The sequence below is a fragment of the Pleurodeles waltl genome, chromosome 8, assembly GCF_031143425.1.
Source record: "Pleurodeles waltl isolate 20211129_DDA chromosome 8, aPleWal1.hap1.20221129, whole genome shotgun sequence".
Lineage (NCBI taxonomy): Eukaryota > Metazoa > Chordata > Amphibia > Caudata > Salamandridae > Pleurodeles > Pleurodeles waltl.
The window spans coordinates 1,380,079,020-1,380,091,353 of record NC_090447.1 but is presented as its reverse complement, the minus strand read 5'-3'; the positions used below and the strand labels follow the sequence as shown (position 1 = coordinate 1,380,091,353).

The 12,334-nt window shown below is 50.3% G+C and overlaps 1 protein-coding gene across 2 annotated transcripts in view; it reads right to left on the bottom strand.

Annotated features, from left to right (window-relative positions):
• Nucleotides 1-11,950, bottom strand: part of MTMR2 (myotubularin related protein 2) — a 345,983-nt gene extending 334,033 nt beyond the window's left edge. Inside the window, exon 1 of one of the 2 annotated variants that reach the window (XM_069202398.1) lies at nucleotides 11,563-11,950. The gene's annotated coding sequence lies outside the window, so the exon portion shown is untranslated. The remainder of the gene's footprint in view (nucleotides 1-11,562) is intronic. The other variant, XM_069202399.1, reaches the window with a different exon arrangement.
• Nucleotides 11,951-12,334: the final 384 nt, after the last annotated feature.

The window sequence follows — 12,334 nt, the reverse complement described above, 5'->3', positions numbered from 1 at the left end:
TTGGGCAGCCAAGTCCAACAGGACAGAGATCTAGGGGACCAGAAAAGATACTTTCGACATTTACTTGGTCATCTGAATGTTTTTAAGACAAGATCCAAACTTTACAGGACGATCGCCATAAACATCAATGCAGTGGTCCTAATGCTGACGTATGAAGGCAAAAACATGCTCAAAGGATGCTCCGTTGTGGTGCGGTCGACAGGGGGTGCCTTTGTTGTGATTCATCAGTCCGCAGGAGAAGTGGGGCGAACATGACCACAGAAGTCAGGGTTCCTCGAATTCCTCTAAGTGGCAGGACTTAGGCTACTGGTTGCAGGACTACCGGCCAATCTGCACCGCGGTTGCAGCAGAATCAGTTGGTGATAGCTAGTGTCCCTTGGGTATGATGAATCCGATCATGGACAGCACTTCCGGGGTCAGCAGACATTGGTGCAAGTTTTAGCTGTCTCAGATTAGTCCTATTGGGTACGCAGTAACTGGTAGTGGCAAAGCCTCTGCGGTGGTTACCAACTTTGCAACTCTAGCAACTTCAGCTCTTATGTCCCTGGAACTGGTTCCTAGAGATCAGCCAAATGATCCTTGGAGTCACTGCTGTTGTTGGATGTCAGGAATTAACTCTTTCCCAAGCCAGGAGCCCTAGGAACAGTCCAATCTTTGCTAGTCCACAGTGCAGCAGGTGCAGTCCTCCTGAGTGTGCAGCTTCTCTTTGTGTGGGCCCCAGGGCAGCTGGGAAGTCTGTCCTCTCTCCGATTCAGTGTAATCTGAGGGTCAGGGTGTTATGTTTATCCCATGAAAGTGCACTGAGGAGACCACTCAGTCACTAGCCAATGGGCTAATGTGTCCCCTCCTACCTAGTGATGAAGTCCCTGTGATGTGTGGCATCTGGTTGTGCCAGAATGCCACATTCTTGCCCCCTTCAAGATGGCATGACCCTTCTTTATGGATCAAATCTGTTTATTAGTTTCAATTGTAGAACATCGTATATGCAATACTTCACAATATTGCCAAAGGCTCATTTTAGCTTACTTCATGCGAAACAATAAAAAAAAAAAGTTAAAGATTTAATACAACTACGTTTCCCCACTTCTGGCTAACAATACAGTAATCAAACAATCTCAGGCTCTTATACCATATAATTCTAATCCTATTTAGAACATTGGAAGTTGGCAGCTCCATTGAAAACAATGGAGTGCTGCGGGCTTTTACTGGCCGGTAAAAGCCCGCAGCGCCAACATTCCAATGTTCGCTTTGTTCACAGCAGCAGCTGTGAACAAAGCCTCACGGAGCCCGAGGGGATTTTAATCCCCTCGGGCTCCGTGAGCAATTTGTTTTTTTTAATAGAACATTCTGCCCTGAGTGGCAGAATGTTCTAATAGCCTTAGAACCTGCCGTAGCGGGCTCTACCGGCTATTAAAGGCCCTTTCCCTTGTTAAATGCCCTCGCCTTCGGCTCGGGCATTTAACGCGGGAGCAGGCCTTTAATGGCCGGTAGAGCCCGCTACGGCGGGTTCTAAGGCTATAATATACATCTCCTTGCAGGTGCAATCCCCTAAACTCAATTCAAATTCAGAACCCTCAGATAAATTGGGCATGTCAGCTCTGGAAACTCCCCGGACAGGATACATAAAAATGGTTGCCAAAGTTCTTTAAAGTCCCCGCTCCGCTGCTGAGAAGTCAGGGTAAGCTTTTCCATAGCGAGGATAAACCAGAGCTTGTGCAGCCACAAGACTGTTGTCGGGATCCGCTCTGTCTCCCACGCAGATAACAACAGCTGTACTGCTGCATTCAAAGCTAAAGCCATCTGCCGACCCTTTAATGATCTCAGGGGAAAAGTGAGAGGATTGGGAAGGCCCAGTAGGATATAGGCAGGAAATCTAGGAATCTGAGTGTCAAAAACTCTGTCCACAGTGTCTATTATGTCCTTCCAGTACCGGTGTAGTTTAGGACAATGCCATAGTAAATGCACAAGGGAGCCCCCTTTCCCGAAGCCCCTCCAGCAAAGATTAGATTTGTCATGATCCCAAGCATGGATCCTATTTGTGGTGTAATACCAGGAGAAGGCCACCTTGTAGGCTGTCTCTGTACCTGCTGAATTATAAGCTGTGTGATGCGCCCTATAAAAGACACTCTCCCACTCTTCTTCCGATAGCTCCCTCTCTAGTTCCTTCTCCCATCTCAATTGCCCCTTGGTCTTGGTTGAGCGGGCCTCCCCCGTAAAAGGACATAAAGCTCAGAAACCACGCGCCTATCGCCCTTTTTCATTAAAATCCATTTTTCAGACGGTGTTAACGGTCTATCTATTAATATCCTATTGGCTGGAAGCAGGGCCAAGTGTCTTATTTGATAGTACATCATCCTGTCAGCCTCGGTTAGGCCATATAGATCCCTCAGCCGGTCAAAGGGGATAACCCCCTGTTCATCCAATAAATATCCCACCCTTTTGCAACCCCCCTCGTGCCACCGACGCAATGCTTCAGATTGTAGGCCCGGGCCAAAAGCGGGGTTCGCGCCCAGAGGAGTCATTGGGAACGGGAAAGTCGTCAAACCCACCCTGTCGGCCACGTGATCCCACACTCTCATCGAAACCTCTGTGACTGGCGACACATATAATCCCTGCGCCCTGTGCCCTGTGCCGGCGCTTAAGCCAGGGTTCCTTCCATATGTGAGAGCCAGCTACAGCCTGGTCCATAAAACACCAATGCTTCTCAGAGGACGGGCGACTCCATTCCAAGAGGAAATGCAGCTGTGCTGCTTGGAAGTATCGGAGGAGACAGGGGACAGCCAGCCCCGCCTCCCGCTTGGGGCGATACAGGACCTGCCACGATAACCACGCCGCCTTCCCTTCCATATAAATCTTAGAACCGCTGTTTGGAGGTTCGCTATCGTCCACGGCGGAGGCTCCAACGGGAGCGCCTGAAACAGGTAGCGTATACGCGGCAGGATGGTCATCTTCACTGCCGCGACCCTACCCAACCAGGACAATTTAAGTTTCCCCCATGTCTCTAAGTCGCGCTGCACCTCCCGGGTTAGTTTCGTATAATTCAACGTTGTGGTGCGGGCGACTGTGGAACTCAGCTCGATCCCCAAGTATGGGAGCCCCGAGGAGGTCCATGTGAAGTGGAATCGGGCCTTCAGGTCCCGTTCATGCTCCGGACTGATAAACTTTCCCATAGCCTGCGATTTAAGCATGTTCATACGAAATCCCAAGACCCGTCCAAATTCCTCTAAAACACCCATTAGCGCCGGTAGTGAGGTCATAGGCTCCGCCAGAGTAAGGATAATGTCGTCCACATATAGTGATATGAGATGTTCATCTGCCCCAAACTTCACGCCCATGATCTGAGGGTTGTCCCGGAGCCTCTGCGCCATAGGCTCCATATAGAGCACAAAAAGGAGGGGCGAAAGCGGACACCCCTGCATAGTCCCTCTTTGGACGGCGAACGGCAAAGAAAGTGTCCCATTAACTCGAACCGCCGACCGAGGCGCCTGATAGATGCAGCGAATCCATGCCATGAAGCCCGATCCCAGTCCGAAGCGTTCAAGCACCTTGAACAAGTATGGCCAATGAACCCTATCAAACGCTTTTTCAGCGTCGATGGAAAGGAACAGCGCCGCCCTACGAGAGCGTTCGGTTTTATCCAAGAGGTGAAGCAGTCACGTGGTGTTATCGCTACACTGTCTATGCGGTATAAATCCCGATTGGTCGGGGTCCACCAGCCCCGGCATATAATAGTTGAGACGATGTGCCAAAATGCCAGTGAATAATTTAGCATCAATATTCAGGAGGGAGATCGGCCTATACGAGGCACATTCCTCAGGGTCTTTCCCCGGTTTCGGGATAACCACGATGGTAGCGTCTAGCATACTAGGCGTAAGAGCGCCCGTTTGACGAAGAGTTAAAGAGTGGCACCAGAACGGGAACAAGTTCCGCACAGAAAGATTTATAGAAAAGCGCAGAGAAACCATCAGGGCCAGGCGACTTCCCGGTCTGCAGCCGGGCGATCGCCGATATAACCTCCTCTGCCCTTATAGGTAAATCTAACGCGGTTGCCTCTCTCAAGGACAAGGGGGTGATTGCTATGTCCTCTAAGAAGGATTTTGGAGCTAAGGTAGCGGGCTCCTCAGCCCTATATAGATTCCGATAGAATTCCGCAAAAGCCTGCGCTATTTGGTCACTCGTGTGTGCGACTGTTCCAGAGGGGGAGAGCACCATTTTTATCATTGATGCTGCACGCTGCGCTCTCAACCTATGCGGCAATAACTTCCCGCACTTTCTGCTTCCTACATAGTACTTGTGTTTGAGACGGACCACGGCGTACTCTGCCCTAGTCCAGCCTCCTCAGCTGTTTACGGACCCTCTCGAGCTCTCTCCATATTCTAGGAGCACCGGTGTGTTTATGTGAGCGCTCTAAAACACTCACCCGCTGCTCCAGGTCCCCCCTATGTCGACGCCATGCCTTATTGTCCCTAGAAGAAAGGGACATTACCTCACCCCTCAAAACAGCTTTCAGTGCCTTTCCAAAGTGTTGCAATGCTTATCATCCCATCGTCGTTAAAGCTAAGGTAGTCTGTTATTGCCTTTCGAATCGCCTCAACCGTTGCAGCGTTCTGAAGCATCGAGTCCCAAAATCGCCATCCCGATGCACCAACCCTCTCCATGTTGATGTGGATTTCAACTGTGATTGGGGCATGATCCGACAGGGCCAGCGGCTCAATCGCCGAGTCTCTAACCCTGGGGAGAAGCTCCTGGGATGCCAGAAAAAGGTCCAACCTAGCGTAAGTTTTGGTTGCTGATGAGTAAAAGGAGTAGTCCCTCAGCGAGGGGTGCACATTCCTCCATACATCCACCAGGCCACACTCACTCAACCACTGCCGCCCTGCGTCCGAAAAGGACCCTGTCTGCCCATATCGATGACCTGAGCGATCCAGGTCCCCATCCATCACCAAGTTAAAATCACCCCCCAGCAGTTAGGCACCATCAGGGGACTGGAGCAGCGGAGTCAGAGACTGTCTCAGGAAGGTTTCTTGTTGGGAATTAGGTGCATAAAGGGAAGCGATCGCGAAGGAAAAAAAACCCAGTCTAAGCCTCATGACCAAAAGCCTCCCTGGGACCTTGTGCAATTGTGATATCACTTCCCCCGGAAATGAACGTGATAGAAGTATCGCCACCCCTGCATGCTTGGACGGTAGCGAGGACCAGAACTGCCTGGGGAACCACTTAGAGTGCATACGGTAGGTATCTGTAAAGACAAGGTGCGTCTCCTGCAAGAGACATATATGACTCCCCGATCTCTCTAAGGCTGAAAGGATAGCTAGCCTCTTGGTAGGGTTATTGAGCCCCCTAACATTTAAGCTTAAACATTTAATGATCATAGCATATACTGAGGGGAGCAAGCAAAGGAAGCAGGGACACAGCAGAGGACTACCACCTACGTTAATATCTAGACCACCTAGAGCACCCAGACCTGAGGATATCTCCACAAGAAGCCAGCATCGCAGGGAAACCCAACAGACAACAAATAAGCACAACAGGTGCATAGAACACAAAAGTCCTCGGTCGTCCATACTCGCGAGGTGCAGACTCCGCGGGGCAGTATATCCAACCAGATCAGGTGATCAGGTCTACTGCCCCCGCCACCCCGACCCTCTTCAACGATCAGCATATTGTGAGCAATGCGGCCAAAAGCAATCCCGGGCGCCCCCGGGTGTCCACACTAGGCCGAAGTTCCGGCGGCCACATTGTTCAAAGCGGCCTCTCTCTCTAACCTCAGCTCCGAGGCCGTCAGGCGCTGCAGCTTCCTTTTCTTCTATTTTCTCCGCCAACAAGGGGGACCCCCGCCGACAGAACCGCCCCCTCGCTCGCCTCCCGGCCTGTGTCCTCCAGACCCAGGACGCGGCTAGCCTCCAAAATGGACTTCACTTGCCGGAGCTGCTCCTCCCAACGGAAGACTAAGCGGAACGGATGGCCCCATGAATAGGACACATTGTGCGCTCTCAAGTGATCCGTGATCGGTCTGAACTCTCTCCGCCTCTGCAAAGTCCGCACAGATAGGTCATGAAATAGCTGGAGTTCATGCCCCCAAAAGAGTACACTCTGGAGGTTGCGTGCCCGCTGTAAAATCTTTTCTTTAAGGACAAAATTGTGGAGACAGGCTAAAATGTCAGGGGGGCGGTTTCCAGGACCTCCAGCGCGCCCAACCCGAAGTACCCGGTCCAGGACTACCTCCTGTGTCTCGTCTGTGCCAAGCAAGGAGCGAAACAGGTCCACCACGTAGTCTCCAATGTCCTCTTTTTCAGCACCAACCGGGGCCCCTCTGATACGAATATTTTGTCACCTCGAGCGATTTTCCAAGTCCTCAACCGCCATCTGGAGGAGGTCCTGCTGCTCTAGAAGGCGGACTACCTCCTGTTGCAGGCCCGCCACCTCTTCACCGCGAGGGATCTCGTTGTCCTCTAGCTGCGATACACGTTCACCCAAGGAAGTAACCTCTCCCCGCAACTCCTTCACCTCCTGTGAAATGTCCCTACCCAGCTCTTGAATATCTCCCCGGAGTGACTCAAACAGGGAGGTCAGAAAGCCCTTCGTAACGGGAGAATTCTCCTCTGGGTCTGTCTCCACCTGACTCTCCAGGGCCCTCGTCTCAGGTAGGTCCTCCGCCACAGTCCCTGATGTCAGGCGCGTCCCCGCCAGCATGTCCCTCACTGAGCGCTCGCGCTTGGATTTTGATGTCGCCATGGCGTGCCGGCCCATTCCCGCCTCCCCGTTCAATCCTGCGAGGCCTCCAGGGTTTCCGTCCGGGTCTTGTCAATGTATGCCGCCCTGTCCGGGTCCGCGCCCAGGTCCGACCCCCAGGAGCCACCTACGGCAGCAGTCCGCTCCTGGCACCCTTCTAAAAGATTGCAGGACCACAAACATAGAAAGTTCAGATGGTGGGGTAAAATAGCCCAGAGGCCGATCCTCTGGGCCCCTACCTTCTTCTGGGTCCTGCACTGCAAACGGCGCCACTCCAAAGCGTCAGGGTGAGGATGCCCTGCTTATCTCTCCCGGCCGAGCACAGGGGTGCGCCCCTCTCCCCAGGGCGCTCAGCTATCCAGGCACCGGGTCCCGCAGCGTAATCGAGCTGCAGTGGGGCCCAGGGGGGACCCCCAGGCCCTCAGTGCCACGCCTTGAAGGACCGCCGGGAAGAGGCCCGTCTTGGGGCCCATGCCGCCTCCCGCGCCGCTCCGCGGCCCCGCCCAGACTCCGGGCCGGGGTCGAGCCCTGCTCCCCCCGCGGGAGCGGCACAACTCGAGCCCGGCCGCAGCTGAATGGGACAAACACACGGGGGCCTCACAATGCGGAGGGAGCCTCCAGGCTTCCCCCCCACGGGCCGCAAGGCACTTTGCAGGATCGCGGCAGCGGATCGCACACGGACACGTCCTAGTGCTCCGCCATCTTGGACACGCCCCCATGACCCTTCTTTAGTTATGAGGAGCTTGGTAGCTCACCCTAGAGGTGTGGCTACCTGACGGCTACACGCCCACAGTAAAACCAGCTTTGGGGTGCGTTTCCCATCTCTGGACCTGTCTCCATGCTGTCTACAGGAACAAAAGGCATCCTGCTCAGGGGTGTTGGGCCAGGCATCACATCAAGGGGAGCTTCCCCTTATAAGCTGCTGCCTGGGCTAATCTCTCCCCCCTCCTGAGTGGCCATCCTGGCAGAAGAGGTAACACCTCACTATTGTGGCACTGCCTTTGTTCCTGACCCTGGGGTGATGTTATCTGTGCTGGTGGCGCAGTGGATGGTTTCCTTGTGGACAATGGCGATTCCACCTTCATGCTTGTTGATGCGGTCCCGGTCTGTAATTTTGAAGCTGTCCGGTGTGGCTGATGCAATGTCGGGCATGGATGTGGGGTTGAGCCAGGTCTTGGTGAGGAAGATGATGTCAGGGTGAAGGAGGTGATGGTGTCCCAAATCTCGGTGGCGTGCTTGCAGAGAGATTGTGCATTGAGCAGAAGGCAGAGGAGACGGTCTGTGGTGGACATAGTAGGTGCGGTGGTGGTCGTTGTGCGTGCTTGTTTTTCGGTATTGCAGAAGAACAGGCAGTGCTGGCAGGTAAACGAACCTACCTTGGATCAGGGAGAGGTGCAGCAGCAGTTGTTGTCAAGGAGTCCTAGGTCTAGTGCTTGGAGTTCAGGCGGAAGTGTATCTTGGGGTGGTGGTACAGCCAGGGTTTCTAGCACTGGCAGTGGTCCCGGCACAGAAGGGCTTGCCTTTGGCGTGCCTTTGGCATGCCCACTGTGCCTTCACGCTGCAGCCTCCATAAGTACTCCTGGGAGGTGGGAGGGGCTGGCGGGAGGGAAAAGAGCAGGAAAAAACTGCAGTAGTGACACAAAAACAACATAGCGTAAACAGCACAGAAAACTTACAGCAGCAGCAAAGACAACACAATTAAACAGAAGAGTTACAATGCAACTGACAGACTATGAGGCAGTGTCCAAGATATCACTGAGCAATACTGCAGCTGTGGGGGAACAGGCACGCAGACCAAGCGGTTGAGGAGCTTCTCCTAAGGTAATTCATGTCTAAGGGCCAGATGTATCAAGGTTTTTTGCATTCGCAAACGGTGTGAATACCCGTTTGCAAATGCAAAAAGCCAATTCAGAATGTATGAAAGACATTCTGAACGTAATTTTAAGGAATCGCAAAAATAGCGATTCCTTAAAATTGCGACCCTGTTTAGAGAGTCGTAAACTGCGACTCTCTAAATAAGAAATCGCAAATAAGGATTCCTTATTTGCGATTTCTTAGCACATGTATGAAGCCATTCCTAAATGCGATTTGGGCATTTAGGAATCGCTATTTACCACCAGGTTGAACCTGGTGGTAACCATGTGCAAAATTTAAATATGCATTTAAAATGCATTTTTAAAATGTACATGTAAAGCACACATGCCCTTTTGGTATGTGTGCACCTTACATGTCCCCAAAAAAATGTTTTGGGTGCAGCAGAGGGGGCCTTAAGCCCCCAGCACCCTGGGGTTTTGCATTTCCAAAATTGCGATTTCTGGTTAAGAAATCGCAATTTTGGAAATGCAAAATATTCGCAGATATGGGCCAACAGGCCCATAGGTGCGAATGGGGACAGATTATGTACTTGCGATTCGGTAATAGCATTTGCGATTTTTAAGAAATCGCTATTACCGAATCGCAAAAATCATACATACCTTTTTGCATTTCTGAAATAGCGATTTCTTAAAAATTGCTATTTGAGAATCGCAAATCGGTTGTATGATACATCTGGCCCTAAATGTTTTACTTCATTCTACATTATCTAAGAGCATCTGCTTTCAATAAATGTTGTGTTTCTCTAATTTTAGTTTCATGCAAAGTATCAATTTAATATAGCGAATAATGAGAAGTGAGACACCTCCAGGTGTTAGGGTGAGTTCAGGGAGAGGATGGGGCCCCCACGATAGCACTCAGATTAGAGCTCTGGAGTTGAGGCTATGGCAAAACGATATTCTGACAGTGCCTTTCCCTAGGTCATAAAAGTGTTCAGACTACATGTTCATCTAAAAAAGCAAAAAGAGAAGGGCCCTGCGTCTAAGGGGAAAGAGCACCTTTTTGGACTATTAAGTCAAATTTCCCCTTGAGAGATCAATGTTACACACTTATATGCTACCAAAACAACCCACTCCCTCACAGCACTGGCATCCAATGTCTTTTTTAACACAATACAAACAAAATTAGTACTACATAAGTATCAGATTGCGAAGAGCTTTAATGCCAAAAACACATCCAGTTAATCACAGATAAATGATAAAGGTAACAATCATCTGTCACCTGACAACTTCTGTGACCTGTCTCGGCATCAATTAAAGACGTATAAACAAATATGACGCATACACAAAAAATATTAAAGAACATAATTGTTAAAACATGTAAACAGGGAGAAACACGAGACAACACACGTCTTTTTCCACTCTGTCTGAATCACTCTCCAAGATAGATGAAGTTCCCTAATGATAGTTATCTATTACATCACAATGTTTATCAGATTTAGTGAACAGAATACGCTGACGCGTTTCGTGGCGTATGTAGATATTGTCCACCTTCTTCAGGACCCAAATCTGAATACTATCTCCCACTGTAAGGCATATTAAGGCACCTTAAAAACCTTTAATTTTTGGCATTTATATTTTGGATCCATCTCATAATATTGTGATCAAAAAAGGATGGGATCATGTATATCTTTATATTTTTAATTTAACATTTCGGAGGTATTGCAAGGGTTATATGTTTAGCTGTCCGAACGTGCGCTGGCGTTTGTGAAAACAAGTATCCAGAAGGCACATCAGGGGGGTGGAATTCCAGTAGCCCCACACCCAGGACATATTGTTAGGAGTCAAAGACAAGTTTTCATGTTAATTTTGTCCTAGGGACAAGTAGGACCAATCCTCTACAGCACAAACCCTTTGGCTCTCAACTGCAGTTGAGGTAATGTTTGTGCCCACGTTTATGCTGTTCGAACATGTATGTATGGTTCAATAATGCAAAGCCTTTATTGTTAAGATGTGCGCTCTAAATAAACGTATGTGAATGAAATTGATGTGCAGGAAGAACAGTAACTAAGCCAACTCGAAGACCACTAACCATTCCACAGACTTTGTAATTTTTAATTCAGTCTCATATTTTAAGGACTGAAACATTTTCAGTTATTATTCACAATTAACTCGTTATTAATTTATATTATACTACTAGGAAAACCATTAGGTCTGCCTTGTTCTAGCCATTTATTCATTGTGGTATATGTTTGGATGCCGCGGCAGAAAACTCAGACAGGCAATAAAATACTGACTGGTCAAACGGTACGCTACGAGAAGCAAATGATTTCAGTTTAATGTTTTAACCCACGCCCTTAATTGCATGGGTCGCGCCCCTTGGATAGGAAGCAGGCGATGAATGGCAATGCTTTGCGAGACCACGAGTCAAAGCTGTGCCTGCTGATTAATAGGAACCTCAGAACAAGTGTATCAGGGTACAACCATTGATCCTCACGATTAGCACAAAGTAAAAAATCGTACATTCTCCAAAGCCCGGGCCAGGGATACCGCTGCGAGAGGTCGGTCAGGAGCGACGATCAGGTCGGTCAAAGACTTTGCGAAGTTTTAAGGTTCACGTGCAAGGTGCCTAGAGCGAGCGAACTGTCATTATGGTGGCTAGAGCAGAGGCCTCCTTTACCCGGCTTCACAAAAGTAAGCAGTTAAAAAACACTAACGTACAATTAACGACGTTCTAGCTGACAGTAAGCAGAGCATTTAAACTTCAGGCACCAAAGAACAGACAAAGCTCACAGTCGCGGTGAGGAGGCGAGAAGCAGTGTCATAACGCCGTACGCATAAACGTGACAGTTGATAACTCGCACGCTGCGCCTCCTCCCCCTCCCCCCCGCTGACGTCACAGTGACCCAAAGGCTGCTGTCACCAAACTACCACTTTCAAGGGACAAGGTCGCAGTCCGACCCCTCCCCTACCCAGGCAGTTACCCTAAGGCATTGCCCGTCACAGTGTCCACGCTTACCCGGCGCACTGAGCTCCGCTCACTCGCTCCACCGGAAGTTGTTTTCACCCACGGCTCCGGGTTTCTCTCACAGGGCACAGAGGCGGCGGGACGTCTGTGTCAGGCGGCTCAGAGCAGCCGAGATAGCGCGAGAGGAGCGGCGGGCGGGGCTCGGCACCCTGATGGTGCCTGCCGCTTGCACCGGGAATTTCTTACCTGCTCCTCCGGCGAGGCGGAAGCGCAGGGTTGCAGACCGATCCTTGTGTGGTCAACTCTCCAAAGGTTTTGAGGTCCGCGTTTTAGTAGCGATTTCGGGGAACGCTTTGGAGTAGTTGTTGAGGCCTTTTCACCATCTGGTCGACTCTGAAAGGAGAACTAATTGTTTCAGCTGGTTGGCAGCAGCGGAAACACCCAAGCTCTGGTGCTGCTGTCCGTCTCTTCAGGCAGCCACGACCTTTCCTTTTAGGGAGAAACAAACAATTCTTTGATTGAAGGGATAATATAAAACCGTGAACAGCAAGAGTGGCGCAGCTTCGAGAGAATCATATTTTCAAAACTTCAGTTGCCAAAGGAGGGCGAAATAAATTTGCGTGGTGATCCGGTTTCAATTACAGGAGGTGAATCATTTTTGGAGTATGGAGTGTACTTAGTTCAGTGCACCAATGCTGAATATGAAAGACCAGTTTTTGTAGGCAAGCAGAACTCCAGCCAATACATAGTTGAAGTGGGGTCGGCGCTTTTGCGTCAGAGACACCGTGTTGATCAGAAACAAAACATGTTCTTCTCATTTGTA